Source organism: Balaenoptera borealis (assembly GCF_965194805.1).
Source record: "Balaenoptera borealis genome assembly, chromosome: 12".
NCBI classification, from domain to species: domain Eukaryota; kingdom Metazoa; phylum Chordata; class Mammalia; order Artiodactyla; family Balaenopteridae; genus Balaenoptera; species Balaenoptera borealis.
In genome coordinates, this window is record NC_138869.1 from 12,584,115 (window position 1) to 12,600,461 (window position 16,347).

General features: G+C 43.1%; 1 long non-coding RNA gene and 1 pseudogene across 4 annotated transcripts in view; one reads left to right on the forward strand and one right to left on the reverse strand.

Moving 5' to 3' along the window:
* The window catches only part of LOC309608146, a 259,623-nt gene that overhangs the window by 52,675 nt on the left and 190,601 nt on the right, over positions 1-16,347 (forward strand). The gene's annotated exons all lie outside the window — the stretch shown is intronic.
* Positions 6,260-7,031, reverse strand: LOC309608142 (eukaryotic translation initiation factor 4E pseudogene; annotated as a pseudogene). Its single transcript has one exon. The product of its transcript is annotated as a eukaryotic translation initiation factor 4E pseudogene (transcript).

The following is a 16,347-nucleotide window of genomic DNA, read 5'->3' on the forward strand; positions in this document are numbered from 1 at the left end:
CAAAGGGAAACGAAGAATTGTTGGAAAATTTGGAGAGAGCCTAGAATCTAAGAATTCTTGAGAGGCTTATATTTGTCCTATTTTACCTCTCAGCATGATTTCTTCCAGATGCTGAATTTTCCACCTCTACGACCTGTCCTGCACCTTGCAACCCCTATCTTCTTCTGTAACTACTTGGTCTGTGCTGCTCATAATGTCTGTTCTTTCACTGCCTCCAAGTTCAATTAAAGAAGGTTTTTGTATGGTGCAGACTCTACTGTGAGCATGCAGTATTTGAGGGCAAAAATAACTCAGCACAGTATGGCAGAGACAGAATTTAACGTCAGTCATTACTCCCAAGAAAACATAACCGCTCCTCACCATAGTGTATTTTTTTCTAACCCTGTGCTCCTCTAATGCCCCAGCTCACCACCATATTCTTGGTCAATTCTTCCCCTTAAGACCTTTCTTCTCACTCAACTCCAGACTCCAGCATCTCAAAGTTTGTGACGTATTTTGCTCAGACTGGTTTTACTGTCTCTATCCCGCCTCAAAGTAGGCTCCAGAACAATTTCTACCCCCCAAACTTGTTAAGGATCTGTGAGAAACAAAATGTATCCTTCCAAGGTCATCAACTTAATGAATGAGCTGGAAAGGAAGCTTTCATTAAGTCTCTCAGAAAAGGGAGTTTTGAAAGTACTGTGCCATTGTCACAATGATTGTAGCAGAAGGGAGAAAGGAAAGGGGCATGGAGGGGACTGGGAAGGATATTATTTGCTTTCACATGCATATTATTAATGAAAACGCATTAACATGCATTAATGCTTTTTAATATGCATTAATGAAAATGCGTATTAAAAAGCATTATTTGCTTTTAATATGCATTAAAAGCATTTTTAATAAAAATACGCATATTAAAAATGAAAATAAGAATGCATATTATTCTTACATTGAGAAATTGTAGTCTTCATAAATGGTTTTTCCTATAAAGAAAACTTCACTACATTATCAGTAAAGTATATAAGGCTCATGTGGCCAAAATCAGGCATCATGTGCCTTTCTTTTTCAATGAGAAGAACGTCTTAGGCAGTCACTGGTCCAAGAAGGTGGAGAAGATCTGAATCCAACTCACAATCCAGAGGAGTGTAGGAGGAGCCCATTCTAGATCAGTTGAAGCTCAGGTATCCTGCAGAATGAGAAAAATGTTTGTTGTTATAAGCTATTAAACTTTCATGGATGCTTGTTACACATTATTATTGCAGTAGTAGCTGACTGATACATTGAGGCTGAGGGTCAAACCCAGTCTGTGCCCACAGCCCTTGCTTTTTTCTGTGCCACACCCTCTTCTTGCCTCTAAGGACACTTATTTTTGTCTTAGCATACTGATGCCTTTTTTCTCTTCCTCCTGTTAGACCTTCAGTTCCTGAAGGACAGAAAATTCATTTCTGCCATCTCCCTGCCCATACCTAGCATAAATCTCTGTACCTTATTGCTGTTCAAGACAGATTTTGGGTAAATGGTAAATTTGAGGCTCATGGTGGTGATAGCCACAGATGGAAGTTATGTCCTAATTATCTGCTGGTAAATAGAAATCACTGGTCTCACGTGGAACCAGATGAGATTTAGAAATGGATTGGCACAAACTCATCTCCCTAATAATGACAGGGCTTAGACGTGGCAGCAGAAATAGTGAGGTGAGCCACAGTAATTTTCTTCTAACACTAATGGTCTCCCCATTATCTCACCTTAGTGCATGGTGAAAGGTATTTCCGGGTTCATCTGAAAGGGTTTGTGATTAGAGTAAAAGACTGTATCAAAATGAAAATAGTTTACAGGTAGTGTTCTCTGCTTGCCCAAGAAAGCCATCTTGTCTACTGAGAAAATTGGGGAGTGTTCTTTTCTGTAATGTAACTCTTTTCATTTCCTGGTTTTAGTCAAATAGGTTTCCTTAAAATGGCCAAAAGCATGACATATTGGTATGCAATATGCTGCCACACCCGTGTTGCTGTATGATTTCTGGTGGGACTTAACTGTTCTAACAAAAATGTATATCAAACTATAAAAATGGAAATAAAATACAAAAGAGCACCATGGTACCTTGCTTATTCTTGGAGTAACAAAGTATTGAGCAGATCAAGGCAGAAATCTTACAGGTCAAAGATACATGGGGGTGGAGTGGCTAAAAAAAAGTCAACTCACCCAGAACATGGTGTGATGATTCTTAGTTTGATCCTGAAATAACTTTGGCTGCTTTTAGTCAAATGGTAGTAAAAATAGGAAAGGCTATCACAGAACAAAAAGACTCAAAGTAGAGCTGTGATCATCTCTTGTCAGGTGCTACCCAGGAGAACAGATATGGAACTCTCCAGTATGTTCAAACCATCTCTGCCTTGGCAAAACTGAAAGACATGGCAGGACCTCAGAAAAGAGAGAGGATGAGAAAGTTTTAGCATCTGGCTGAGGTCAAAGAGGAGATTAAATGTGTCTTGGTTATGCCTAGGCTCCTTAGAAAACTTTTGCAGTGACTTCATTTGCAAGAGAACAGGAATGAGGTCTAAAAAATGTCACTTGTGACCCTTTATTGTGACATAAAGCCCTCTTAATCCCCTCAGAGCCTTCAGGCATAGAGTTTGGTTCAAGGTATGAGTTTCTGAGGTAGAGACTGAAGGCATTTCAAAAAAGCCTACTAGAGTGTTAGAACATCTCAGTGCTGGTCAGCTGGTCTACCTCCATGCCGTACTATGGGACAGTTCATCCGGTGATTCCACGGGAGTCCAGCTTGCGACCTTCAGCCTTGCAGGACCGGAAGTTCACTCCTATTGCTGATTTATGGGGACATGAATAACAGAGATATTGAGCCATTCAGATATTACTGCAAATGTACAGATTTATATGGGGAATTGGAGCAGTGAAGGAGAATACTCATGTTTGCCTAAACCAGCATATCTTAAAATCTCTGACCCATTCGCATCTTTCTTTCAACAAATACTCCCTGGGTGCCTGCTGAGCGCTGGCCATGCAGGAGACCATGCTAGAGGCTGTAATTTGTGGTAAACAAAACAGACTGCCCTGTGTCCTTGGGACTCATATCCTAGGAGGTCAGACAAGTCAGTACATAAGATGATTTCAGATAGTGGAAAAACAGTACAAGTAATTTAAAACAGGATTATAAGAGTGAACAGAGGTGCTACCTGTGATTCTTTGTGGTGTTCCGGTCCCTGGTTCCATTTGTTCCTGAGGACAAGCTGTAACTATTAGTTTGATTATGAGCAGGACCTCTGAATCCCTTTGTTTGCGTAAAAGAGTGCCAGTTGGGTTTCTGTCATTTCCAGTCCGAGTCCTGACTCATGTACTTCATGACTAATAAAGGAAAGTCTGGACTCCTGAGCCTGGCATTGGAGGCCCCTCTCAAGCTGGTCCCAGTTGGCATTTGCAGCCCTAATTCTCACTGTATCCCCAAAGCACCTTGCTACTCCCTGTGACACAGCTAGCCTCCTTCTGCCGTGCCTGCCTTAGAAAGGAGGACAGAGAAAGCGCTTTGGAACCTTCTACTGGGACCTTTAGTGCTGCCCATTGTCTAGATTTACCCCTGCCCCAATCCCCTGGCCAATGTGTCCATCTGCGAAATATAAATGGTGTTCACGGCCCCATTTGTAACTTCCCTCCTCCAGGAATATATCAAACGCTTCAGCTAAAATGAATCTTCTCGTTGCACATTGAGCCTCTGTCAAAGCATTTAATAAAATTTGCCTTGCAATGTAATTACTTACATTATGGGTCTAATTGCACATATGAATCCCTGAAGAATGGAATCTCTGCGTTTAAAAACTTTTAACTTTGTGCTGTCTTCAATGCTTGGCAACACAAATTGAATTAACATCTCTGATACAGAAATACCCTAGAAGGTATAAAGTGCTGTAAAGAGTTCAGGGTAATAAAAACAAGAGCAACCCTATTTTGTGTGTTCTCTGTGTCAGGCATTGCATAATGCTTGAGATACAGCATGTAATTCTTGTTTTGGCTAACATAGGGTTAACTTCTCCAACAGGCAAATCCTGGAGTCTCAGTGGCTTAATATAGTGGTTTATTTCTTGCATTTTCGCAAGTCCAGTATTTGAATTTGATGGGCAGTTCTCCTCTCCAGAATGATTGAAAGACCAGGTGTCTTGCACTTTCTGGTATGGCAGCAGGTAGAGCCTAACGCCATTTGCTGGGTCCTCTGCATCAAGAGGCTTGTTATGTTTGTGAGTGTGGAGAGCTACGTGCAGACTCTGGTGGGCCAGGCCTTGAGGTGGTGGGAGTCACTTCCACTCGGTGCATTGGTTAGAACTTGATCACATGATCCCATCTCGGGGCAGAGAGGCCTGGGAAGCAGGGTCCCTGGCTGAGCAGTGCTCCCAGCACGGCTGTACTCTATGGACAGGGGGCCTGAGCCTCGGTGCACAGCCAGCCATTTATGCTGTGATCATTGTAACAACCCTATGAGACAGGTTCTGTTTTTACTCTCCTCTTAGAGGTCAGGAGCTTGGAGAAGGGAGATGAAGTGACTTGTTGAAAGTACCCTGCTAGAAAGTTCAGAACCAGGTTTAGAACCCAGGTCTTTCTGCCTTTCGAAAGCTGCCTTGGCATCGATACATGAGGCAACATTTCTCTTCGCTACTCCTTCTGCGGCATCTCCCAGATTGCGAAAAATGGTTCTCACATCAGGCTCCCGCTGTTGAGCATGCTCAGTAAACCCTCCGGGGTCTCTGTCAGAGCATCCCCTTCTATGCAGGTGTTTGTGGTCTCTGAGCGTGGCAGGACCCATTATCCCCTCTGTGGCCAGACCTGTACCGTTTCCCATCCCCCCCTCTGGGTCTGCTGCATCCAGGCCCACAGCGTACACTCTTGGGGTTTATGCGGGATGGACCGTGAGGTCCAGCAGCTGTGGATCCAGCGCTCAGCAAGTGGAGACGCCGTTCTGGGGGGAGAGGTGTGTCTCATCTGCGGGGAGGATGTGGTAGAGGGCGCAGGGGAAGAGAATGGGAGAAGGAGCCGGTCTTTTTTTTCTCGGGATGATGTGTGTTTCAGTCAATATTGAAGAGTAAACATGCATGAAAAAAAATGGACACAGTTCAGCCCATAGCTTGTAATTGCTGTTCCAAGAAGGAGTGCTGCGACTAGGCTTCACTGTTGGCTCTTAAGTTTCATATAATAAACCATCCGTGGATTTATTATTTTTTCTGAGACTCCTCCGTGTCCCCATGTTCCGTGCTGTGGAAGATTCAGAAGGAGTTTCATTAGTTAAGGTCTTGGCTGACAGTCTCTTTTGGGGAGGTGAAGCGTCGGTACACAATGACAGTAGGTGGCTGCTTTTCACCTAAAGGCACGCCGCAGCTGTGGGTGGCGCTGGTGACCAGGGAAGGGAGGGGTCTGTGTTGCACTGAAGCGGCCAGCAAAGGCTTCCTGGAGGAGGAAGGGCTTGCTTTTTTTTTTTTTTTTTGTCTGAAAGACAATTCACTGTACACATTCTATTTACAGTTTTCTACAGTGTCTTAATATGAATGGGACCACTTGAGCCATTTTTTAACCAAAGCAAAATAACCTAAGTATAGCAAAGTGTTAAAATACAGCATAAAGATACAAAAACAGGCATACTAATTCTAATTAGGAATGTAATTATGATACATTTTTCATAATCCACAATTATGTTTAGGAAATCACACAAACATAGATCACTGATTTGAATGAAATGCATAAATTTGTAGTAAAGCTTTGTAGTAACAAAAAAAACCAAAAAAAACTACCAAAGAAAGCACAAAATTAATCTTTATTCCACCTTTGTGTCATATTCCTGGATCCTTCACCAGTATTACATGAGGAAAAAAACAAAAGCAAAACAAATGAAAAACTGAAATCAGAATCACTAATGTTATCAAGTAGGGAAACAAATAAATTAAAATCTAGCAGCCATCAGCAAGAGTACAGCACAGACAATGCTGTAAAAAGAAACAAGGAAAATTGTTAGAAAACTGCATGCATCATACTCTTTCAAACCAGCAAAATAAGCTCCTGCATACAATGGAACATAAACAGAATCGTTCTCTTGTAAGGTATAGAAATGCAGATTCTTTTCTTTAATATTGTAGATGGGCCGGATGTGTTTGTAATGGTTAATTCTATTAAGCTATTAGAGAGTGGGCCAGGAACACATTTATGGATTCTGGGGACGATGTGTACTGACTGTACTTCTTTGATTGGGAGAGGGGACACTCTAGCCAAAATTAAAAAAAAAAAAAAATATATATATATATATATATATGAACACAGAAGTACAAGACAAAGGCGAATGAGACTTCTCTTATATCTTAGCAACATTTAGATGGAAATCAAATTTAAATGCAGTCCACTCTGCTTTTGAAGAGGCTTTGGTTCAGCTCCCAAATCTCGATTGCTTGACGCAGTCTCATACGAGAATACTCAGAAGGTGTCTTCTTAAACAACAAACCTATTTTTAGTGGTGGAGCCGCTCTTAGTAGCTGTGTCTGCATGGGACTGATAACCAGTCACTATCTTTGGAGGAAGTCCTAACCTTTCCTTGTATACCCTCCCTATACGTGTAACAGCTTCTCTGTTTTCACATTCAGTAGTCCACATTGCTATTTTTTCACCTTTAGCTCTAACATTAACAACAGCTCCACATACATCATCACTGTAGTCATCAAAACATTCTCCAGTAAGGCACAGCAGTGTCGCCAGCCGAAAGCGATCGAGGTCACTTGGTCTCTGCTGTTTGTTCAATGTAATTACACATCGTCCTCCTCATTCGTTTTTCTCATCTTCCCACATAGGCTCAATACCATCCTTAAAAAGTGAGTAGTGGGCTTCCCTGTGTGGCGCAGTGGCTGGGGGTCTGCCTGCCAATGCGGGGGACATGGGTTCGGGCCCTGGTCTGGGAGGATCCCACATGCTGCGGAGCGGCTGGGCCCGTGAGCCACAATTGCTGAAGCCCGTGCACCTGGAGCCCGTGCTCCGCGGCGGGAGGGGCCGCCGCAGTGTGAGGTTCGCGCACCGTGGCGCAGCTGGAGAGCGCCCGTGCGCAGCAACGGGGACCCAGCGCAGCCAAAAATATAACAATTAATTAATTAAAAAAAAAAAAAAGTGAGTAGTCCCAGCCAGGCATTAAACTGCTAGACAACTGGATATGGTTGTACAGAGCCCAGAAGTCTTCAACAGTATCAAACTTAGAGATCAGCCGAAGGTTTGCTTGCCAAGTTTTGCTTTTACCATTTTTAAAAATCCAGGGTGCCCATCTGTTCTGTAAAGGATGTTTAATATAGTGTTCTGGGTTAGCAACCTCCTGATTAGATTCTGTTTTCTCTTCTTCTGTAGGTGGGGGATTAGCAGTAGGGGTGGTTTCCAGTTCCACAGTCACCATCTTAGAGGCATCTCGAAGAGCTTGCTTTGAAGCCAGAGAGGTGGGACGGATTTAAATAGATGGAGAAGAAACGGCAGAGCATTTCTGGCCACGAGGAAAGAGACAGACTTGTTGGGGCTGAATGAATAGAGGTGCAGTCAGGGTGGGGATGAGACCTGCCCCGTTGCTTCAGAGGCTGTGGCCGGGGAAGCAGCAGGGGATGGGTGGGGGGGTTGGGGAGATTGAGAGGGTAAAAGGGGTCAGAGGGCAAAGCATCATTAGAAGATGACTGGAGAAGTTGCAGTAACCGAGCCAAGGGTCCCACTTGCTACTGTTTCTTCCCAGGAGGGCTTGTTCTTCCTTGATAGGTTAGAGATAGGACCAGGGCACCAGTTAGAAAGCTTGGCTTGGTCAGGCCCTGGTGCACATTGAAGGGGCAGAATTTAAGAAGAGTTATTCATCGTGGGCCCCTGTAACCCTTGTCCTTCTGTCCTTCTCCGCCCTGAACCATCACCACCGCCATCACCTCTGCAGATAACGCTTCCCTCCAGTTCCCACTCCTGGGAATGTCCGTGCCTGAGACCAGGTGTGTCAGAGAACATCATTCTTTCATGCTTTCCCAGATTTTTCATGCTGTCCTAGGGACAGGTTCTCGAAAAGTGACTAAGCTTGAACATACGTCAAACCAGTTGGGTGAGTGTAGAGCTTGATTAAATTTGGTTTCACAAAGTGAAAAAATACGCCGTGTCTTGCCTTGTAGCATTTCAGGGTTATTGGTGCTGCTTTGATCCTGAGCCAGGGTGGCCAATGCTGGGAGTGAATCCCCTCTGTCATCCCTTCAGAGCCCTTTGCTGTTTTGACCACACTGGCTTCCAGGGCGCTTTCCCTCCTGACCCAAGTTTGTTTTCATAGGAAACAGACTCTGAAGCAGGAATTGAGAGCAGGAGGTTCCCTGGGAGGGGTGCATCATCTTGGGCAAGGATTCTTCCCTGGCCAAGGGCAATTCCTGGGCAGGATTGCAGCTGGGGAATGAGACCTTTGAACCTGAAAGGGGGGATGGGGAGTGGGGGGGGTTGTCTGGGCAGGACAGTGCAGCACCCACTATAGCTCTCAGCAGCCAGCACTTGAGTTCTCTCAGCAAAGAGACAAGAGACCCTCAGGCTGCTGGACCCCCTTTGCCATTTCCTTCAGAAAGCCCGGAAGTGCCTGGGAATCTACATACCCCAGGGCAGCCCCTAACCAATGACGAACACAAACACCCGGCTTCTTTCACTACCATGGTGACCGTTGTGAAGTGTGACCCAAGTTGTCTCCACAGCTCCCCACTGGGATTGAGCCATGGTCCCCTCCATGGGATGGATACTTGCCTGATGGCCCCTCTTGTTTCATCCCTTTACCTCTGGGTCCCGTGTCCCCATTCAGATAGTTCCTGGTTTTTTGTTTTTTGTTTTTTGTTTTTCCTGGAAATGCTTCATAACAACTCACTTTCTCCTGAGTTCTGCGGTCAGCTTTGTCTGTTCTGGGGAAGTAGATCCAAGACAACCGCTTTGTGACCCTTGAGTATGTTACTGAACCTCTCTAAGCCTCAGTTTCCTCATCTGCAGAGTAAGCACAACAGTGACAATGAATGTGTGGGATTGTTGTAACACACCCAGGACAAAGTAAGTCCTGAGTAAAGACAGCTGTTATTAACTGAACAGTAATGCTCTCTGGTTTTGGCTAGAAGAGCCAGATACTGCCTCATTTTTGCTGAAAAGTGTGAGCTTTGCATCCTCTCTGATTGGACTTGAAACTCCTTCTACACCTGAGGTCCTCTTTCCTCATTGTTTCAGCTTCAGTCGCAAGTATCGGCTGCACTTTTTGTTTTTCTTTCAGTGTGAAAGGAGGAAATCCCTGAAGGAAAGGTCCTGAGTGTTCTTTTGAATTTCTGTATATTGAGTTTCCTGATAGCCTCTCCTTATAAAGAACCTCTTGAACTAATTAAGCTAATTGGAGACGAAGCTGGCTCATTTTCACATGCTGCTCAAGCGAAAGTGCCTGATATTTAAGAATGTAAATTTCACTAAGTTTTTAAACTGTGTTTTGCACTGGGGATCTTGGTGGTCGGGGTCTTCACTTGGAATCGGTGGGGAAGAGCAAGGGCTCGTCATCCCTGGGGTCACCTTCGCCCTGGATCCAGCTCTCCTGTCCCATCCTTGTTGACAAGGCCCGTTGCTCCGCCACCATGGCTGGTGTGGTGACCAGAAACCACATGGGTGACCCTTGAGGACTGATGGCTCTGCAGGACCACCCTTGGCTGCAGTCCTCAGTCTCAGCTGCCTAGAGAGAGTCTGGCATATCATTTTGAATTTGTCAAGGTAGCTCTGCTTGGTTGACTGTGGCTGCCTGAAGAGCTGTGTTAAAAAGGATTCCGAGTTCTTCTTTGGCTTCCGTGAAGAAGAGAGCAGAGATTATTAGTAACATCTGCTGTGAATATTGAGTAGGCGATGATGGCGTGTGTTTGCGAGACTGGTGTAGAGTTCCATGTTTCTGCAGAGATTCCAAGTTTTCTATGGGTAATAAAAGTTTCCTATTATTTTATATAATACTATATTATATTTTGTATATGGTATTTTATTATAGCTTGGAATATATTCAGATATATTCATATTTGTAATTATATTATAACATATAAAGTAAAAGTATATATAATATAAACTATATAATAACATACATAGGAATGTATCCCAGATTTATATACATATATACATGAATCCCAAAAGGTGAGGAATATGAGTATTAGCATTCATCCCTTTTAACCTTCTTCCAAACCCTCATTCTGAAATGAATTCAATTGTCAGCTAAAATTACCTCTGCTTACAGACTGTATTACCCTTAACAACTTATTCAGTTTTTCTGTGGCTTGGTTTCCTCAGCTGTTAAATGGATGGAGGGTCTGCCCCCCAGGGTTGCCATGGGAACTAAATGAGTGCTACATCTGCAGTACTCAGGGCAGTGCCTGGTACCTAAGTAGACAGAGATGCATTAGCTCTTATAATATTCAAATCACGTTACTCTGTATCAAGCACCCACTGTTTGCCACCAGCCAGTGTTCTGTGGAGGCTGCTGTTTAATCTCCAAGGCTGTCCACTTATCTCCCTTTTCAATCAAGAGGAGAAGAAAGTAATTTTCATTTTTATGTCAGCACTGCTGATTTTCTGATGAAGTTTCCAGAACATAGAAACCCCAGTGAGAAGGCTTCTTCTTTAACAGTGCTGAGACCGAGGGAAAGAATACCCATGACAAAGAGTCTGTGTCTTTTCCTGTAAGACCTGGAAGATGAAATTAAAGCTTAATTTCTTTTCCCCTCTTGACCGTAATGTTGATGGAATTTAGCTATTAAAAATAACTCTTCATGTAACTTAGCTCATTGGGTTTTCTCATGTTTACATACAGAGGTCATCGTTAGCTTTGCCTTTGCAAAGCAGGGTGGGCTTATGGAAAGAACCAGGGTTTTGGTGTCAGATAGAGTTGGGCTCAGCCGCACCATGAGCTGTCTGACATTGTAAGCAAAGTGACTTGACCTCACTAAGTCTCCTGTCCTCAGCTGTAGAATGGAGGACTAGCCAGCCCCGCCATTCGTTGGGTCTCTGCAAATTCATGCTTCAGAGCCCGCTGTTCGGCGAGGGTTATACGTTATAATGAGAGTCCCGAGGTCCTGCAAACTTCTAAAGTGCCTTCTGAATCTTCAGAGAAGAAATTAAATTACATCTAGCTGGTCTCAAATATAATGTATCATTGTTATAAGCCTTTGAGCGTTTGAGCATCAGTAAACCTGTGTAGGCTGATCTGGTAATTTTGTTCAGATTATGGGGTCATTCCCAACCCAGGGAAGGTACCATAGCCCGCGGCGGTTGGCTGCTGGATAACAGGATTCTTTTTCCCATAGAACCACTGTGAGGCCTGGATTAGTGGCTCAGCATAGGCCACAGACGCCCACTCAACACATAAGGCCCTTGGAATGTACAGTGTGAAATTCACCTGCACTGGGCTTATATAATTGTCAGTGTACTTGAGTTAAATTCTAGCTCTGTCACTTGCTAGCTTTGGGATCTCAGCTTCTCTAAACCTTAGTTGCCTCACCTGCAAAATCAAAATGAAAATGTCTTCTTTGTGGGGTTGTTGGAGAGATGAAGTGATATCTGGTAACTGTTCCATCAGTCGTGCTTGGGCCTACTCTTCTATCGTTACGCTTATTTGTACCAAATATATCAACATTTCTGTGGAAAATGTATGAGGTGAATTTCAACTCCAGATTTTAGGAACACATCGTCCTGCACGGTGTTGCTCTGAAACCAGTGTTCTCCCGGATCTCAGTCTTGGATCGTGGCGCCCCGTGTCTGGGGGAAATGTCCCAGGGGAGCTAAGTTTGGGGGAGTAAAAGAACAGGGTGGGGATCTCAGGATGTAGACGTTTTTGGTGGCCTGGCCAGGTAGGGGGAGTGCCCTTGGGTTGAATCTGAGTGTCACTTCCATCACTGCCTTTCTCCTTCGCCAGCCAGGATGCTGGTTGGGCTCCTCCCGGATCCTCCGTGAGAACTCTTCTCCGCTGGAGCCTAAGGAAGGCGATCTCAGGGTTTACTACTGCTCTCCTGCTCCTCATACAAGCACTAGGCTCATTCGAGGTTTCCTTAAGTGGTTTTATTGTAGAGTAAAAAAATGTTTTCAGGTGATATCACGTAGAATCTTAAAAACTCAGAAATGAACTTATTTACAAAACAGAAATAGACTCACAGACATAGAAAACAAACTTATGGTTACCAAAGGGGAAGGGGTGGGGGGAGAGATAAATTAGGAGCTTGGTATTAACACATACACACTACTATACATAAAACGGATAAACTACAAGGACCTACTGTATAGCACAGGGAACTATGTTCAGTATCTTGTAATAACCTATAATGGAAAAGAATCTGAAAAAATATTTATAAATATATATATGTTTATGAATAAATAAATATAGCTGAGTTACTTTGCTGTACACCTGAAACTAATACATTTTAAATCAGCTCTGCTTCAATTTAAAAAATGTTTGTTTATTTAAAAATTTACATACGGTAAAATTCACTCTTTTAATGCATAGTTTTATGTGTTTTGACAAATGCATATAGTCTTGTCACCATCATCAAAATCAAGGTACAGAACATCACCCCCCAAAATTCCCTTTGGCAGTCCCCTTGGTGTTTTACACTCCTGATGAAAAGCAAGATATCAGGCAGAGGGGAGTAAATAACTTTTTTTGCAACTTGCCCTTTACCCTTTTCTCACACACACTCTTTTGCGGAAGACAGAGTTCCCTCTAAGAGGCTAATGGACCACAGAGAACTGTCCTGTGGGAGCCCAGTGCTTTCTGGGCTCTCCGAGATCTCTCATGGCAACCAGAGCGGGGGTGGGGGTTCTGAAGCATGGGGCTCACAGGGCCTGGGGACCAGCTTGATCAAGGAGACCACCGGGGCTTAGATTAAGGGAGCTAGGGGTACCAGAGGAAAGCTCTGAGAATTTTTCTTCCCTTGCTCTCTCACCACACACCTGCCTGCCATGAAAAATCCTGGGCTGTAGGGTAATGAGCTGAAAAGCGAAGACTAGCTCAGAGCAGAGGATACAGGAGTAAATTGGGAAGAGGGAATAGGATGGGAGAGGAATATTAGGTGTCTGAACAGGAGAGCAGAGAGAAGTTGCAAGGTTGTTTTCGGAAAGGTTTCCATCAGGACCCTGCCGGCCCAGAGTCATCTTTGTGTGAATGAGAATACGTAGCCCTCTTATCCTTCTGCAGCTCTGCTCCCACAGCTAGCTGAGGGGTTTCTGCCCCCATGCACCCTTCAGCAGGGCATCCTTGAGCAGGACACAACCTGCACATCCTTTTGGTGAGAACATCCATTGCAGTTCAAACACGAATCAGGCATCTGTGTTTGGTGTATCCTTCCCCGATTACCCAGGAAAACAGAAGTGTTGCTGAATGAAAAATGATTTGTGGAAAATGCACTGGCTTCAGCCATCAAACTTTTTAGCAGAAATATTAAAAATGCAGGTAAAAATGTTCCATTAGGACCCTGGCTGTCCGTATGTCTTGGTGAGATCTTATTATGGAATGTGTGGTAAATGCTTGGGCTTCAGTAGCTAGCAGCAGTTCCCTGCCTTTGTGTTTCACATTTCAGTAAAAAATATCAAATGTCAAAATGCACGTCACTGTCTAAATAAAATTTTACACCAAAGAATGGGAGGAATGTTGCTGTTGAGTCATGAGATGTCACGCCTGACAGGAATGCTGATGTCTTGAAGGGGCGGCTGATGAGGACAAAGGAAGGAAGTGGGACTATTTTGCTGGGCATGAGATTGGAGATTTGTGTCTGGCAGTGTTGAATTTTCCTCACCTGTGACAAAATCACAGCCTGGATCAGAGTTCCGTGTGTAAGTCATCTCCATCCTGGGTCTGGGTGCAGCATCCCATAGGCTGGGAATATGGACTAGTCTTTTATTTCTTCATCTGGAAGGCTTGAGAGAGTTTTAGGTTTTTTTTTATGGTCACATAATTTTATTATTTTAAAAAATTAAAAATTTTTTATTTTTTTATACAATTTTTAAATGTGACCTTCCATTTACAGTTATTACAAAATACTGGCTCTATTCCCTGTGTTGTACAATATATCCTTGTAGTTTATTTTATACCTAATAGGTTGTACCTCTTAATCCCCTACCCCTGGGTTGCCCCTCCCCACATCCCTCTCCCTACTGGTAACCACTAGTTTGTTCTCTGTATCTGTGAGTCTGCTTCCTTTTTGTATATTACCTAGTTTGTTATATTTTTTAGATTCCACATATAAGGATATGATACAGTATTTGTCTTTGTCTGACTTATTTCACTTAGCATAATACCCTCCAAGTCTACCCATGTTGTTGCAAATGGCAAAATTTCATTCTTTTTTATGGCTGAGTACTATTCCATTGTATATGTATATACCACATCTTCTTTATCCAATCATCTGTTGATGGACATCAACAGATGCTAAGCTAAGTTTTTTTTAAAGATGATGATTTCCCTACCTGGGCTCTTTGGTGGGGCTAATGGCGGACTCTGGGAGGGTTCACGCCGAGGAGTACTTCCCAGAATTTCTGCTGCCAGTGTCCTTGTCCTCACGGTGAGACACAGCCATCCCCCGCCTCTGCAGGAGACCCTCCAACACTAGCAGGAAAACAGGAAACTTCCACAAGCCTCTTAGATAGCCTCATACACCAGAGGGCAGACAGCAGAAGCAAGAAGTACAATCCTGCAGCCTGTGGAACAAAAACCACATTCACAGAAAGGTAGACAAGATGAAAAGGCAGAAGGCTATGTACCAGATGAAGGAACAAGATAAAACCCCAGAAAAACAACTAAATGAAGTGGAGATAGGCAACCTTCCAGAAAAAGAATTCAGAATAGTGATAGTGAAGATGATCCAGGACCTCGGAAAAAGAATGGAGGCTGAGATTGAGAAGATGCAAGAAATGTTTAACAAAGACTAGAAGAATTAAAGAACAAACAGAGATGAACAATACAATAACTAGAAGGAATCAATAGCAGAATAATTGAGGCAGAAGAACGGATAAGTGACCTGGAAGACAGAATGGTGGAATTCACTGCTGTGGAACAGAATAAAGAAAAAAGAATGAAAAGAAATGAAGACAGCCTAAGAGACCTCTGGGACAACATTAAATACAACAACATTCGCATTATAGGGGTCCCAGAAGGAGAAGAGAGAGAGAAAGGACCAGAGAAAATATTTGAAGAGATTATAGTTGAAAACTTCCCTAACATGGGAAAGGAAATAGCCACCCAAGTCCAGGAAGTGCAGAGAGTCCCATACAGGAGAAACCCAGGAGAAACACACTGAGCCACATAGTAATCAAATTGGTAAAAACTAAGGACAAAGAAAAATTATTGAAAGCAGCAAGGGAAAAATAACAAATAACATACAAGGGAACTCCCATAAGGTTAACAGCTGATTTCTCAGCAGAAACTCTACAAGCCAGAAGGGAGTGGCATGATATACTTAAAGTGATGAAAGGGGAGAACCTACAACCAAGATTACTCTACCCGGTGAGGATCTCATTCAGATTCAATGGAGAAATCAAAAGCTTTACAGACAAGCAAAAGCTAAGAGAATTCGGCACCACCAAACCAGCTCTACAACAAATGCTAAAGGAACTTCTCTAAGTGGGAAACACAAGAGAAGAAAAGGACCTACAAAAACAAACCCAAAACAATTAAGAAAATGGTCATAGGAACATACATATCAATAATTACCTTAAACGTGAATGGATTAAATGCTCCAACCAAAAGACACAGGCTTGCTGAATGGATACAAAAACAAGACCCATACATATGCTGTCTACAAAAGACCCACTTCAGACCTAGGGACACATACAGTCTGAAAGTGAGGGGATGGAAAAAGGTATTCCATGCAAATGGAAATCAAAAGAAAGCTGAAGTAGCAATCCTTATATCAGAGAAAATAGACTTTAAAATAAAGAATGTTACAAGAGACAAGGAAGGACACTACATAATGATCAAGGGATCAATCCAAGAAGAAGATATAACACTTATAAATATATATGCACCCAACATAGGAGCACCTCAATACATAAGGCAACTGCTAACAGCTATAAAAGAGGAAATTGACAGTAACACAATAGTAGTGGGGGACTTTAACACCTCACACCAGTGGACAGATCATCCAAACAGAAAATTAATAAGGAAACAGAAGCTTTAAATGACACAATAGACCAGATAGATTTAATTGATATTTATAGGACATTCCATCCAAAAACAGCAGATTACACTTTCTTCTCAAGTGTGCACTGAACATTCTCCAGAATAGATCACATCTTGGGTCAGAAATCAAGCCTCAGTAAATTTAAGAAAATTGAAATCATATCAAGCATCTTTTCTGACCA